Genomic DNA, 15672 nt, shown 5'->3' with positions numbered 1-15672 from the left:
CAGGACCGTTACCAATAGCTTTAGCAATAGTTGCACAGGAATCAGGTCCTGGGACAAATATTCAATCAGAACAAATGCTTGTCTTTGGCCTGTTTCAGTGCATACAAAGTCATGTAGGGACACAAGTGGGGGTATGTTCTGGGAACAAAATGATATTTGTGGGCATACTTGCATGTTCATAGAATCTGACCTGCTTGCCCTATGCTCAGCACGGGAAGGCTATGAAGACTCTCCTCACTTTCAGCCATCAGTCCTTAAATATGAGTTATGAAATGGTTTTCGGCCTTAGGACACAATTGGTGCCGGCTGACTGTCTTTCAGTTCTGCAGCAAAAGGCTGCACTCAATGCAGTAAAAACATCTGCTTCTAACATTATTATTCATGACAAAAGGTATCCCAAGAAGCCTATTATGTACTTTTTTGGAATTTAAATAAGTTTATCATTTAGATTGTCAAGAATCAGAAATGTGTGAGGGAGACAAAGTATGGGGAAAGAGACAAGAGAGGAAGGGGAGGAAAACAAAAGACATACATTAAAGATATGGAATTTTTTAAAGCAAGTGTTAGCCCCAAAATACACAGAGATTCTACTCGAAGTCCTTGGGACATTGCATCATGGCTTGTTATATCACCATCACTCCTTGACGGATTTACAGCCTTATTAGGTATACCTAGAGGGAGACAGTGCACCTTATATGATGTATTTATATTTCTGTATGTCATAATATTACTAATACACCCTAGACGATTTGTTTCAGGGAGCTATTGTACTCTGAGTGGTTAATGCTACTTGGCATTTATCCATGTGCTGTATAATGCCAAATCACAGATGTCTGACTGGATAAATCACCTGATTTTAAGTACAGATGTCATTTACTATAGAGGTGTTACATCTGTAAACTTTGTGACTTTGTCTTGGCTGAGCTTTCAGTAGAGGGAAGGCAGAGTGATCTTATCCCTAAGTGAGAGAAAATCACACAGAGAATGGCCCCAACAAGACCTAAGTAAAAGTGCCAGCAAATCTCAGGTGTGACTACCATGTACCTTGCTAGCAGGTATTGTCAGATGCTGATGTTACCAGGTGACCAGGAGAAAACGGGCTTCATCATACTGCTGGGAGTTGGGAATCCTGGGAGGGTGGTGCCCAGACTTACCCCTATCCATCAAATCCTTTATGCGGGGTAGGAAATGGGGGAAAGCCTCGGCACTGCCCCACACTCAGGTAAAGAGAACAGGCCAGATCCCTTAGTTGGTGTAAGTCATCGACTTCAAGGGAGAGGCACCAATTTATACCAGCTGAGACTTTGGGCAGAAATATTCTGTGATTGCTTTAGGGGTCTTTAGATAGTTGTTGAATGTTGTTTAGGTTTGGCAGAGCTAGAGATGGATGAATGAATGAGGAAACCTTAAAGTGTAGTATCTATGCTATAGAAAAGCCCCGCATATTAGAGGAGTGAATTAGAGTGGCAGACAGAGGTGGCAGCTGGCATTATGGGGCAAAGGAGTAAAACATGGCATGAAGAGTGCTAAGGTGAGTATGGAGCATGTGATTATTTTGTGGAATGCCCATTGTAATATAAATGTTACCAAGAAAACGATGACGTAGCCATTAAGAGAGGAAAGGAGCAGTTTTAGGTGTGAGGGAACACAGACATGCAGTAAAACTCCCAGAGTGCCTCCAAGCTAGTCCCATGTCCCCTGCCCAGAGGTGAGGCCTGTTTTTATACATTTGCCCAGCAGAGCACACAAACCTCTGTGCCACATCTCAGGGCAGACTATCAAAAAAGCAGGGCAGAGACCCCAAACTGGGGGTATGTTCTATAACTAGATTTCACCAACCCAGTAACAAGTGTGAACTGCTGAAGCACTATAACAGTTTTACCATGGAGTCACAGACAGTCCCCTGGGGCATTCCAGACTCTATCTTGCCACCTAGGCAAGCTGGACTTGGTGATAGTTGGTTGCCACACACCAAAGATTACAAAAGATTCAGGTTGCTTCCAGTCCCAAGGGACCCATCACTTATCCTAGGTGAATTTGTATCTCAGATCTCACACCAAAGACAATACTTGTAGCCAATCCTACGGTAAACCAACTAAGGATATATTAACTAGGAAAAAGAAATGAGAGAGTTATTTACAGGTTAAAGCAGACAAACATGTATACGCAAATGAGTTACACTCTATGGTTCCAAAATGGCAGAGTTGTAGCAATCTGTCAGCACTGAATGTCTTTTAGGGCTAACCCAGTTTGACCCAAGGGATCTCTGCTTCTCTTTCCTAGATCCAACCCTGAGAGACTCCAAACGGCAAAGAGATGAAAAAATTTCATATCAGCTATCTTTATTTCCTTCTTCCAGAATTCAAGCTGATGGGACAAGCCCTTTGCTAATTGCCCCTGCAAAGGCTACGTGCAAAAGTCTTTGTAATATGACATCCCACAATGGCCCATTTAGTTTTGATAGTCCTTCCTGGTGGGCAAGAGAAAATACCATTCATAAGGATTTAGCATTTAGCAGTAGGCAAAGTTTTTTCTTGTTTGGTGAGTTATATATAGGGCCCTACCAAATTCACGACCATGAAAAATGCGTCACGGACCGTGAAATCTGGTCTCCTGCTGTGAAATCTGGTCTTGTGTGTACTTCTACCCTACACTATACAGATTTCAGGGGGGAAACCAGTGTTCCTCAAATTGTGGGTCCTAACCCAAAAGGGAGTTGCAGGGGGTCACAAGATTATTTAAGGGAGGTCATGGTATTGCCACCTTTACTTCTGCGCTGACTTCAGAGCTGGGCAGCGGGAGAGCAGCAGCGGTTGGCCGGGCTCCCAGCTCTGAAGGCAGCGCCCTGCCAGCAGCAGCACAGAAGTAAGGGTGGCAATGCCATCCCATGCAACCTTACTTCTGTGCTGCTGCTGGCTGTGTCTCTGCTTTCCAGCTGCCCAGATCTGAAGGCAGCACCTCTGCCAGCAGCAGCAGTGCAGTAATAAGGGTAGCAATACCTTGCAGCCCTCCCTCTCACAACTCCATTTTGGGTCAGGACCCCTACAATTACAACACTGAAATTTTAGATTTAAATCGCTGAAATCATGAAATTTACGATTTTTAAAATCCTATGACTGTGAAATTGACCAAAATGGACCGTGAATTTGGAAGGGCCCTAGTTATATAGTTCCGAACAAATGTTTTACAGGTATATAGCAAACACTTACGTGTTATCTTATAGCATGAGATACAGACCGTATAAGTAGGATTAATACATGTAGCAACTTACAAGCATTTCACAAAGTCTAAACATATTGTTGTAATTCCAATACCCATCTTAACCATACTAACACACAGGAGAGCTGGATTGGTTTCCAGGAATGAATTTGCCAGTGCTCGGCTGAGGCCTAAAGCCTTGGCAAGAGCTGGCACCTGGTCTGCCACCATCACACCTCCCTTGTCAAGATAACTCTTTTCTTCAAGGTCATTTTCTTTAGACAAATTAAATGTCAGCTGCCACCGGTCTATATTAGAGAGACAAGGTGGGTGAGGTAATATCTTTTATTGGACCAACTTCTATTTGTGAGAGAGAGACAAGCTTTCAAGCTCCACAGAGAGCTCTTCTTCATGTCTGGGAAAGATACCAGGAGTGTCCCAGCTAAAAACAAGATCGAAAAGATAGTTTAGCATAAATAAGGACCATTCAAGGTGAAGTGGCCCATAGTCATAGGCCAAAAAGGGTGGTTAGTGGGCAACCCACTAATATATCTGTTTTGGTCTAATCTATACTTGTTTGGCTTTTTTTCCCCATAATTTTTTCCATGCCCCAAACAAATATGTTTACAGTCTTCCTGTTGACTGCAGGAGTGAACTAGAGCAATATTCCCGGAGGTGTAATGAAAAACAATCTAACATGGAAACCTGATTTTATCAGCGTCCTGTCCCATCCCCCCCCCCCACATGCACACACTTCCTTCCATCCTCATTTTAACCATATTCCCATTGCCTGTTCTTTCCAAGGTGTATTACTCCCAGCTCTAAAAAGTATGCAATGATAGTTCTGTTATAATTTGCATGCCTACCAAAGCAATATTGTACATACTGGCTGGGATGGCAAGATTAGGGACAGATTTTGGTACTTAACCTGCAACAGAGCTGTATTCATGATGGGACATGTTCTTCCTGCTCAAGGAAGTTTGTCTTTTCTCCTGCGTAATCCAGGAGGTGGGAGAAGGAAATCCCCTGCTTTCTCTTTTCAACAATGTGATACTAACAACATGTAATACAGCTAAAAATCTAACCAGGAATAAAGAGATGAAATTAAGAAAAGAGAAATTCAGGCTGAAAGTTAAGAAAAACTTCCTGACAGTCAGATCTGTCATTCCAGGGAACAGTCTCCCAAGTAGAGCCCATCCTGGAATTCTGATCTAAAAATGTTACTTTGGGGGATTGGAATCAGAAACACCAGATCCATCTTCCAGATTTAACGACAATCAATTTAAAAACCTGGAAAAGGACAAGTTTCACCTCTAGAATTCAGAAACAGAAAAAGACCCCACTCAGGCCCCCTCTCACCCTCATTCACCATTTTTATCTTCTAAGACCAGGCACACAGATCAAGCTGAGCATGTGAACGTGAAACCACTTATCTCCAGAACTATTCAGTGGTCCCAGCTGCCTGCTGCTTTAAGAGGTTCTAGTCCAGGCCAGGGCTGTCAAATCACATAGGGAGATTCTGGGAACTAGTAGCCTACTTAACACACATACCTGTTTTCACTCTGCCCTCCTTTACACCCTCCCACAGGGCAGGAATCATTACAGTTGCTGCCTGTTGGAAATACAAGTTCCAGAAGCCCTTGCACAATTGTTAGGGACTACATCATTTTCATTCTGTTGCCAAATTCAAATCCACTCTGCTGTTGGGATTCAGATAAAAATTCCTGCCCTGAATCCTAGCTTTTGCAACATACGGCTCCAAATCTGGATGCAGCTGGGTCAGTTCGTCTCAATTTGTAAAGGACATGGTGGAAGTTCAGTGGCCTGAAATGTAAAACCAACGCACTGGAGAGCACTATAGAATATACCTCATTGCCAGCAGGATGGAGTAAGTGACTTACTGGTATTTTCTCTTTCTAATATGCTATAAGCGTGCAAGGGAAATAACTGGTACAGGTCTGTCTCATCTTACACTGGGGTTATGTTCCACAGTCTGCGCCTAAAGCGAAAATCGCATATAGTCAAAATTACATTGAGTGTAATGGCGAGCAGAATCGCCCGCACTACAGAAACAGTATTTAAATTGTTATTTTTCTCTTTTGTGTTTTTGCCAATCGCATAAAGCTGAAATCGTGCATGTTAAATGCGCCTAAGTGCGACAGACCTGTACATCTATATCATAATATTTTCAAGAAAACAAACCTGAACAAAACTTTATTATCTCTACCAACACACAATTTACTACAGTGGCTCCTTTTTCACTAGATACACATTTCTAAAGAAACAGTATCCTTTTCACTGCATGATGTTTGTAAGACAGAATATACAGAAGTATTTCCCCCTCATCTCAAATGTCTACGATTTTCTGAACTAAGAGGTATGAGGAATAAAACTGGAGGGTTTCAGTGTCCCCCCGCACCAAGCTGTTACCTGGTCTATTTTTATTTTACTGATGTGTTCAGCTGTTCTTTTTGCACTTGGCCTGCTTTGTACTCAGATCATAACTTCTCAACTCTGCATACAAAAATCAAGGACAAAGGGTTTATGAGAGAAGGGCAATAAAATGAAAAATAGTTTCACATGCACTTCAAGCTCCTGGTATTATGAGGGCAAAGTCCTTTAAAACAACACTGTATTGTACTTTTAGAAAGAGAATTGAAGGGTTTTTTTTCCCCACTGTTTCTAATTCCCCTTTAGGGATACTGATCCAAAGCCCATGGAAGTCAGTGACTGCCATAAGCTTTGGGTGTGACCCTTGAGGCCCGAAACTTGAAGTCTATTCTATCAATTGTGGCCTTTTCCATGTTCTCTCCTCTCAACCCATGCCCGCAACTCTGGCTCTCCCCCCCCCACCAACCAACAATTCATCTGCCCATCCCTGAGGGAAGTAGAGAGAAGAGATAACCACTCCCCAGGACAGTCCCAAGCTCCCATCCTCATTCCCTAGCAGAGGCAGTATTCCTGTGGTTAAGAGACAGAACTAGGACTCAGGAAATCTGGATTGTATTCACCACTGCCACAGGCTTTCTGTGGGACCTTGGATATATCACCTAGCCTCTCTGCACCCGTTTCCCTATCTGTAATATGGGAATAATAATATTTACCTTCCTCGTGGGTTGTTATAAGTCTTAATTCATTAATATCTCTAAAGTGCTTTGAGATCCTCGGATGACAGTCACTGTGAAATTACAAAGTATTATGTTTTCTCTTCTTCATCACCAATTTTAACTACTTCTCTCCCATCCTTTGGCTCATCTTCACTCCCCTTCCTCATCCTATTTTCTGGCTGCTTCTCGTTTTTCTTTCCCATCCCACCTTATTTCCTGATTACTTCCCATTCCTAATGTCTGTTCTACTTTCCCTCTGATCACACACACACACACACACACACACTTTCCCCCTGCTCAACTCTTCTACTTCCAGCTGCTCCACTTCCCTACCCCTTCCATCCCTGCCACATGCTGCTCGATGTGAACTAGCAGAACAGGGTTTGGGAAAAGCAAAGAAGACAGAAGTGAAATTAAAGAACGATCACAATTTAGCATGTATTTATTGCTCTTTCAGCTGCTGCATTCTGAGCTGTTATCGTGCAGCTTGCAGGGACAGATTGTAACCAAGAAACCTCCCTCCACCATTAGTACATCATACACAAAAGTAATGCCCAATCCAACCCCCTTGTTTGTGCATGAAAGTGTGTCTCCACACTCTAGAATTACCTTAATGGTACTTACAGTGTGCTAGTTAGCAGTCATTGCATACACATATAGTTATGCCCCAGGTTCACACTCATGCTCCATTCAATTGTTTAAGCAGGAATGCCTTCTGGGCATGCATCCCACTCCCAACTGGAGTATTGCAGATGATTTTTGCACACCCCTTACATGTTCCCAGGGATTGCAGGAGGAAAGGTCAAATTCTTTACTCTCCCACAATCCCTCCTGCAAAATCCCATAATTCCTCCAGCAGCCAGAAACCTATTACTATTATTATTTCCCAGCACACCAATGTACCCAATGATGTCAGCATAGCACTGGGGCTAACATTGGTTAATTAAATATTGCAGAACCAAGAAAGAGAGCTCACACACAATTACATTTTGTGGGTCTTGAAAAGCTGTTTGCCATTTAAAATTTCTTCTCAGAAATGATTTAAAGATGGGCTTTTAAACAGAAAAACAAAGATTTAGAATCCAGAAAAAAAAAATCTTCACCAAGTTAATGATTTTCAGATTGTCAAATAAATCTAAAATCTGAACGCTCTCCCTTTGAAAACTGAGATTAATCCATTCAGGCTGCATGCTCCTCTTTCCCATGGATGAATTATAGAATCCAAACATACTTTTGAAATATATAAGACCATGTGTGTTGCAATCAGCTTTGGTTGGGAATGATTAGGGTCACATTGTTGCCATCTGTTTCAGACATCCCAACGTGTTGATGACAGTTAACATACTTATGCGCACAGTTCCATAAAAATCCAAGAAAGGAAGCCAGTAATATCGAGCTCCAAATATTTTTGCTATACTGTCCCTTCTTATTTCTTTAACCCATGAAAGTTTGTTGTGATTCACCGAGAAACCCAATAAGAATTTCTGCTTCACCCCACCATTTTTGCCAGTTTTACCAGTGTGCTTGCAACTAGGAGAGTGAAATTCATCTGACCTCTCTAGCTTTATTTGTTCTCTTGCCAACATTGAAGGTTTAATTTCAGGTAGCTAACATGATGATGAACAATTTGTTCTTGTCCAAACTTACTACTGCACCAAGTTCTGCCCACATTCAGCTAAAAGACTGCTGGTCCACGATCCAACATGGTACAATTTCATAGTGTCTATGTGTTATAGGTGTAGTTTGCCTGCTTCATGTGATTTCCTGTGCAAACTGCCTCATGTATGCTATGGGCCAAATGCTCTCATGTCCTGTGCAGAAACAGGAGCAATAAAAGCCTGGGACGGAGGCAATGTGGCAATGGCAGACCCAAGCCCCAATCCGGCAAAGCACTTAAGCACATTTGTGACTCATTCAAGTCAGTGACGTGTACAAGCAAAGAAGATGCAGTTGTGGCATACAGCCAGGTAGGGTGACCAGACAGTAAGTGTGAAAAATCAGGACAGGGGGTGGGGGGGTAATAGGAGCCTATATAAGAAAAAGACACAAAAATCGGGACTGTCCCTATAAAATCGGGACATCTGGTCACCCTACAGCCAGGTCAGTTTGTGATGACAAAAGTTATATGATAGTTGGAAGTGCAAGCCTGCAGAACGGCATAAGTGGGCATGAGAAGTATTGAAATAAGGCAAATTCCACAGCAGCCCAATACAAATAATCAATAAATATGTGACAATCAGACTAGCACAGATACATCAGAGCAGGAAAATGCATGTCTTTGCAGTACAGAGTGGGTTCAAATTCTGAACACCTCAGCTGAAAGAAAGGCCTATGGAAGGCCCATGTAATCTGAAAGTGGGTGTTGGTCAGGTGAGAGCTACTTTTGCCAGGCCGACTGATTTTTTAGTGCAACACATTATTGCCCTGATTTTCAGAAGTTCTGAAATCTCAGAAGTCCTACTGATGTCAATGGGCGTTGTTTGTGCTCAGGACCTCTGGGAATCATCCCATATGGCTTTCATTCTTTGCTTGTGTGCACGAGTGTGCATGCATGTACACATGTACATACATGTGCACACATCCACTGTCAGCATCAGGGCCTCTGCGAGGAGACAGTATCTGCATGTTCATGGATGTGCGTGTAAATAAGTGTGTATGCATGTGTGTGTGCATGTGTGTGCACGTGACTGAGTGTATGCACATACTTCACTGTGAGGATCTGGGGATAGGAGACGGCACAAGTACAATCAGGTTTATTTACAGTCAGTAGACAGTCAGGCGAGCTTTATTTTTAATGTAGCGCTGTAGCCCAGATGGTTTATTAACATTGCTGACATCGTTAAGGAAAGATCCAGAAGAGCAAGATGAAATGTTGTGGTGGGGTAATTTTAAGGCCCAATAACCTTGTCAGTGTTATTAAGTGAACGAAGCTATTTCTGAGTCAGTAAACAGAGGTGATTCTAAGGAGCCAAACATACCCAGATGACATGATCAAAGGGTAAAGTTCTTCCCTTCTCCCTCCCCTCTTGTTAACCTTGCTCCTTTGCTGTTACCCTTCTTTTCCCATTCATCCCTTTATCTCAGCTATAATTCACTTAGTACAGTTTATATGCTGAGAAGTGGCTTAACGTCACACCTTCAAGGAAGAGATTTTGTTTCTCATGGAGATTTTTTCACAGATTTCACATTGGGAGGTGCGAGGTGCTGAGACCATTTGAAAATCTGGCCCTTGAATGATAATTTTATTACTTGAGTTCTGACCGTTCTTTTAACGGAGCTTCCTACAGGCTGGAGCTTCCCAGTGCTAGAGATGGAGGCAGGTTGGGTTTCTCATCAGCAGCAAAAGTGCCTCACCCTCTTAAAGAGGTAGCCGCCGTTCCTACACTTCCATTCAATGAGCACAATTTTTAAACTGAAACTTTTTCTGGGTCAGCTGAAACATTTTGCAAATTCATGTTAAATTCACTGAATTATTTCATTAAAAAAAAATTCTGAAAAATAAATCAAAACATTTTGTTTTGACATTTTCAGAGTGAAACCTTTTTATTTTTCAATTCAAGCCAACTTTTTATTTCAAAATGTCCTTCCTTTTTATAAAAGAAAAAAGTAAAAAAGGCTTGAAATCAAAAGCAAACATTTCATTTTAGGTGTAACAAAATGTTTAGTTCAATCCAAACCTAATTTTTCTGACATTTTGGTTCACCAAAAAGGTTTTAAAAAATGTTTCAGGTCAACCCAAATTGACACACTCCCCACCAGTTTTTTGGAACTGTTGATGAAAAAAAAAAAAAAAAAACCCAGTTATTCACACAGCCCTGAATTACACAATACTTGGTACTAGAACTTATTAAAAACTGCTGGAAAAACAAAAAATTGGACCCTCTCCCTACCGTCACAAATTTTGGCTAAACATCAAAAAGAGGTCAGTCCTAAACCAAAAAAAGCTCTTGAAAATATTTTGTTTTTCAGGTTTTCAGATTTCCATTTAAACTTTTTTTCAAGGAAATCAGACAATTTCTATGAAAGTATTCATTTAATCAAACACACAAATAAAAGTTCTGAGAGAAAGTTTTCAACTAGCCTACTTGCTACATCTATTACCAAATGTACACTCAATACAAGTACAACCACGAACACACATTCAGACAAGATTTACAAGTGATTGCTAAATGCAGAATTTTACAATATAAAACCCTTTCTACAATGATATTTATCCCAGGGTCCTCACGCTAGCATTATTCTAGCTGCACCTCTTTCCTTTTGGAAAGTGGATTCTAACTACTGCCTCGGTGAATGTTTTCATTGTATATATTCTCTTCTACAGCGTATGTCATATTTCAATACATATTTATTTATATATTTCTTAAAATAGGCACATGAGGTTCAGAGGTGACATTAAAATTTGAATCTCTATATAGTAGCTGCAGCATAAAATAAACAACATTCTAAATACTGAAGAGTAATTATCTATAAAATTTGCTAGTACTTATTAGAGCTATCATTTCAACACACTGACCATACAGTAATTCCATAGCAGTATAACTCTATTCACTGGAGAAGTGCCTTTGAGCAATTTGTGTCTTGTAGTACAAGTCAGCTGACGTTACCATCTGTTGACTTCATTCATTCCAGGCATCATAAACAATCTATGCTCAAAAGTCCTAAAGTATGATTGGTGGTGTTGGCAATATGCCTGTTTGTAGCCATTAGGAAAACCGCAATACAATGGTTATGAAAAATGGTTATGGATCAATTGTGCTGTACCATGACTGGGAGTTTTTTCTGCAATGTAATCACTCAGATAAGCTTGTCATCTCTTTATTATGTATCACACACACACACACACACACACACACACACAGCTATTCTCTATTTCTTTGCAATATTTTTCCAATAGAATTTCAGCTGAGTATTTCTGTAGATTGTGTCTGAAGAACTGAACCAATCCTCCATAGAAATTGCCACAAACATTTGTCTTTTTATGTGATCTTTCTTTCCCACACTCTATTAGTAGGATAAATTATGAATTAAACATTTGAAGATAAAACACTCAGTGCTTTAAAGCATATTCAAGATTAAAACCAATGTTAAAATGGCATTTAGGGAACTTGTAAAACTCACAAAGTGGGGCATTCAAAGCTGCCCCATGATGATTAGTTTCTTACAGCACTGCTGATATATACAGAGTGTGTTCTCTGAGAATCTAGCAATATCTCAACAGGGAACAGGAGACATTGGGGGCCTTTTATTCTGATTTCCCTTAGTTTTTTCAGACTTTTGAAATGGGAGAAGCCAAATAGGAACCTTAATCTTTTGAAAACTAGTTAATTTCCAGGTGAATGTCACCTAGGAACAAGCTAATTTATTTACAGATGGGAAGATTGCCTGGCCCTGTGGAAGGGGTGAAATGGAAGGAGGACTTCTAGTGACTGTGATGTAAGGCAGGTCAAGGCTTTAATGAAGACAGGGTAAGTGTCATCTTGTTCCAGCCTCCCCCCTTTTCAGAACTCCCTCTTTCCCCAGCCTGTCCTCTCATCTTCACTTACAGGTAGGTTCAGGGGTGAAAGTAACTTGAAGGACTTACAGGTACTCCAGAGTCCTGCGGAGGGGGAGGGGCCTCAACTGGAAGAGGCGTGGCCTCTACTGGAAGAGGTGTGGCCTTTAAATCCCGGGACTTTTAAATCAGGATTTAAAGGGCTCGGGGATCCGGCAGAAGCCTGCCCCCTGAATGTGTTGTTGCTGCCGCATGCCCCCCAGACCTCGGTCTCCTCCCCTGTCTCCCGGGCAGCTCCCTCCCACAGCCTGGAAGAGAAAACAGCAGCTGCTGAGGCTGGAAGTTTTCCTGGGGACACCATTAAGCAGCAATCCAAAAGCTGGGCGCCCACAGATGCGCTGGCAGTGCCCAGCCAGACCTTGCCTCTTACAGAAGTTCCTGAGGTGAGAGCAGCAGAAATACTGTCTCCCCTGTCCCCCCACCCCTCAAAAGGGCACCGACGCCCTCCCCAGGGGATAGTAATACATACAGTATGTATGTGTATGAATGTGTCACAAACAATGCAGCTGCAGCCTGCCACCGACCCGCAGCGACCCCAGCAACCGGCCACCGTGGGCTGCTGCTGCCTGCAGAGAGCCAGCAGGTGCCGCTGGGCTGGGTCTGCCAAGGAGTAAGTAACCAAGGCAAAAACCATAGCCTGCCAGCCAGGGAGGGAGCCAGGGGGGCAAGGGACTGCGTTCCACCATGCCCACCAGTGCCCCACTTTCCCTAGATCCTCCCTATTTCCTAGCAACTCATATCAAGGATTTTTTAATCTCCCTTCCAGGCACATAAAAGAGTGCAGGGAGCACACCAGTGGGTGGCTAGTAGTAGAGGAAGGCAGGGCAGGGGTGAATGAAGGACAACTGGAATAGCCTTCATGAAATATACAAGATATTTAGAGAAAGTTTTGTCAATTTCAGCCTCTACACTCTGCAGGCAGGACAAAACAAAAAGAGATCTGAGATTGGGCCCTATGTCTTAAGGACATTTCAGGTGTTTAAATCAATATATAAAGAGGGTGGAATGAAAACTACTATTTCTTTCAAAGGAGGCACAATAATTTCCCTGAATATCCAGTTTTCCCCTCCAATCCCTTCGTGGTTTTGTCTATGGGGGCTATTTGCTTTCCCTGTGAATCTTTAGTTGCTTTAGCAAAATTGCTTTGCCCATAATAAACCCTGATCATCATGACACATCTTCCCACCATGTTCTCCATGTTTTTTGTGTGTTTTTTTTAAACAGTAACATTTCAAAGAGGATCTGCAAGCAATTTGGACATCACAACCATGATCCTCTGCTGGGGAGGGAATGGGATAGATTTGAACTTGGAAATGGTTCCTGATTTTGATTGTATTTTTTGTGTATAGGAGATCCCCTCATCCGGGGGGGCAGAAAAGAAATGCCCCTGCCATGGTCACACATACTGTTCTCCCTCCCCCCCCCCCCAACAACTGGGAGTGAAATTAACAAGGATGCCAGAAACGGCTCCTAACCCCGGGGGCTGAACTGCCCAGGGAACAGCTGAGTTTAACTAGTCTTATGCAGGCAGCAGCAGCAGGCATCTCTCAGCCAGTCTCCCTGCTCACTGCAAGCTAGAGCCTAGAGGAGAGCCCCTGCTGAGTGTGTGTGGGGGGGGGGGGAACGCAGAGCCTTACTGTCTGCAGCCTGGCTGGAGGAGGAGGGAGGAGATGAGAAACCAATGTGACAGTGAGTTTTCCCCTTCCACCTGCTTTTATTAGCTCTGGATTTAAGCTGTGCAGCCAAATGCCTATTGTATTTGTTGTGTATATTAGTATTGGAGAGATCCCCTCATCCCGGGGGCAGAAAAGAACTGCCCCTGCCATGGTCAAACACACCCTTCCCCTGGCCCCCTTCCCCCAGCAACTGTGAGTGAAATTAACAAGGATGCCAGAAAGGGCTCCTAACCCCGGGGGCGCAGGGAACAGCTGAGTTTAAACCTTTCTTATACAGGGGGCAGGCTTCTCCCTCCCTCAGCCAGTCTCCTTTTCTTACCGATCCTCTGGACCGGCCCATACCGGCTTACTTTCACCTCTGGGTAGGTTGGAGTGGCAGGTTGGGCTGGGGCAGAGAAGTAAATGAAATGGAGCAGCTCAGTGCCAGGGGCTGAAAGGATAGCGGAGGAGAAATAGCTGGGGAGCATGAGGCTGTCAGTGTGATGAAGGAAGTGGTGAGATATTCTGGCAGTTAGCAGGGTTGCTAAGGAGGTGAGAAGGACCTTGTTCTCAAGGGTAGTGGGTGGGTGACAGCTCCTCTGAGTGGTGAAGGAGAGGCGCTGACACTTCAGCTGGTTGAAAAAAAGGGACACATTTTTCACAAATGTTTTCATGAACAATGTGTGCAGTTTTTTGTTGGAAACGTTCTAAATTTGACATTTCTCAGCCAGATCCACTGCCAACATGATCCTCCACTGCAGGACCTCAGTGGAGCACACCGAGAATGGACATACGCCACTTGACTCTTAAGCATTCATCTAGAAAATGCCTAAACTTGTTTGGCTCCCTGACTCACAGTAATTGTCTGCAAACTGAATCCCTTCAATGTGTTGTTTCACATATGCCCCTGCTCTCTACCACCAGGCCTGTTGGATTGGTCAGCTGTCATTTCTAATCCACTGTGTCTGCCCATTGCATTCATAATCATTCAACCTATGCTTGCTCTTCTAGAGGGTGCACTGAAAACAGTTATTTTTGATTCACACTGACTCACAGGCCCAGCCTACAAAGTAAAAGTATTTGTAACTAAGTTAGTGACAAAACAAATTTGCTTCCAACACTGTAATACATTGCAATGTACATTTTTATATCACATTGCTTTTGGGGGGTTTAACTTTGATAGCACAGTGTAATAAACCCACAACCACTTAAGAACTTAGTAGCTATCAGTGCATTGCATAGCATGGGTACTTGGAATGTCAGTGGGCAAGGATAGAAATCAGATCCTCCAATTCTGGGCTTAGTCCAAAATGACTTCAATAGCAGGCTTCGGATTAGGCCCTTGATGCACAGACCTGTACACTACATGAAGTAAAGAAAAATCTCAATTTGCTATTAGCAGTATAAGGCCTCTGACACAAACGAGCAGTTGTAATTCCATGCAGTAGAGGCCAGTGGTACAAATACACACCATCCAGTTCATTACAATAATAAATTCCTTTCCCTCCCCAGTGACAGTTAAAATGGCAAATACTAGAATATTTTTTAAAATGCCTTTGACTAGTGTATGGACATGTGGTTATAATTATTGTATTTACAGAAGAATCTGTTGTTCTCCTTTCTTCATATTTCTGGTGTCTCCCAGGAAATATGCCAATTTGCGGGCATTTTGCTCCATATTAGAGAGAACTTTCCTACAAGAAGGGCTCATTGTCACAGAGCACCGGCATGCTAGGAGTAGAAAATTAATATCCTGAGAGCCATCTGTAAAAAATGGGCAGGAATGAATATGAATAAATATTGAATATAACTGTTGTAAAGATGCCGGTGTTCCCTTGGTCTTTCTGGTTCATTCTTTATTCCCTTTTCTTTAATCCTCCACTTTATCTTTAATTCTCCATTTTCTCTCCCTCCATTTCCCCTCTCCTGTTTTTCCCATTTTCTCTTCCCCCCTCCCATCTTTCTTGATCTTCTATGCTTCTCCTCCCATTACTCTGTCTATAACCCTGTTTCTCTTCTGCCCATCCATTTCCATCTGACCCCCCCTCCAATATATTTAAGCCTATGATGCAATTTCCTCAATGAGTTTGTTTTCCCATTTTTTGACATCTGACGCCCGTTCTCTCTTCCTTCCCAACCCATTTCCCTCTCTCTCCGT

General features: G+C 42.6%; 1 long non-coding RNA gene across 2 annotated transcripts in view; it reads left to right on the top strand.

Annotated features, from left to right (window-relative positions):
- The window catches only part of LOC128833611 (uncharacterized), a 33314-nt gene extending 18047 nt beyond the window's left edge, over positions 1–15267 (top strand). Inside the window, exons 1-3 of one of the 2 annotated variants that reach the window (XR_008444299.1) lie at positions 5013–5086; positions 11678–11773; positions 14242–15267. This is a non-coding gene — a long non-coding RNA (uncharacterized LOC128833611). Of the gene's footprint in view, positions 1–5012; positions 5087–11677; positions 11774–14241 lie in introns of those variants that run through there. The other variant, XR_008444300.1, reaches the window with a different exon arrangement.
- Positions 15268–15672: the final 405 nt, after the last annotated feature.

This window comes from Malaclemys terrapin, chromosome 3 (assembly GCF_027887155.1).
Source record: "Malaclemys terrapin pileata isolate rMalTer1 chromosome 3, rMalTer1.hap1, whole genome shotgun sequence".
Classification (NCBI taxonomy): Eukaryota; Metazoa; Chordata; order Testudines; family Emydidae; genus Malaclemys; species Malaclemys terrapin.
Note: the sequence above shows the minus strand (reverse complement) of the source record. Positions and strands in the feature narration are given on the sequence as shown.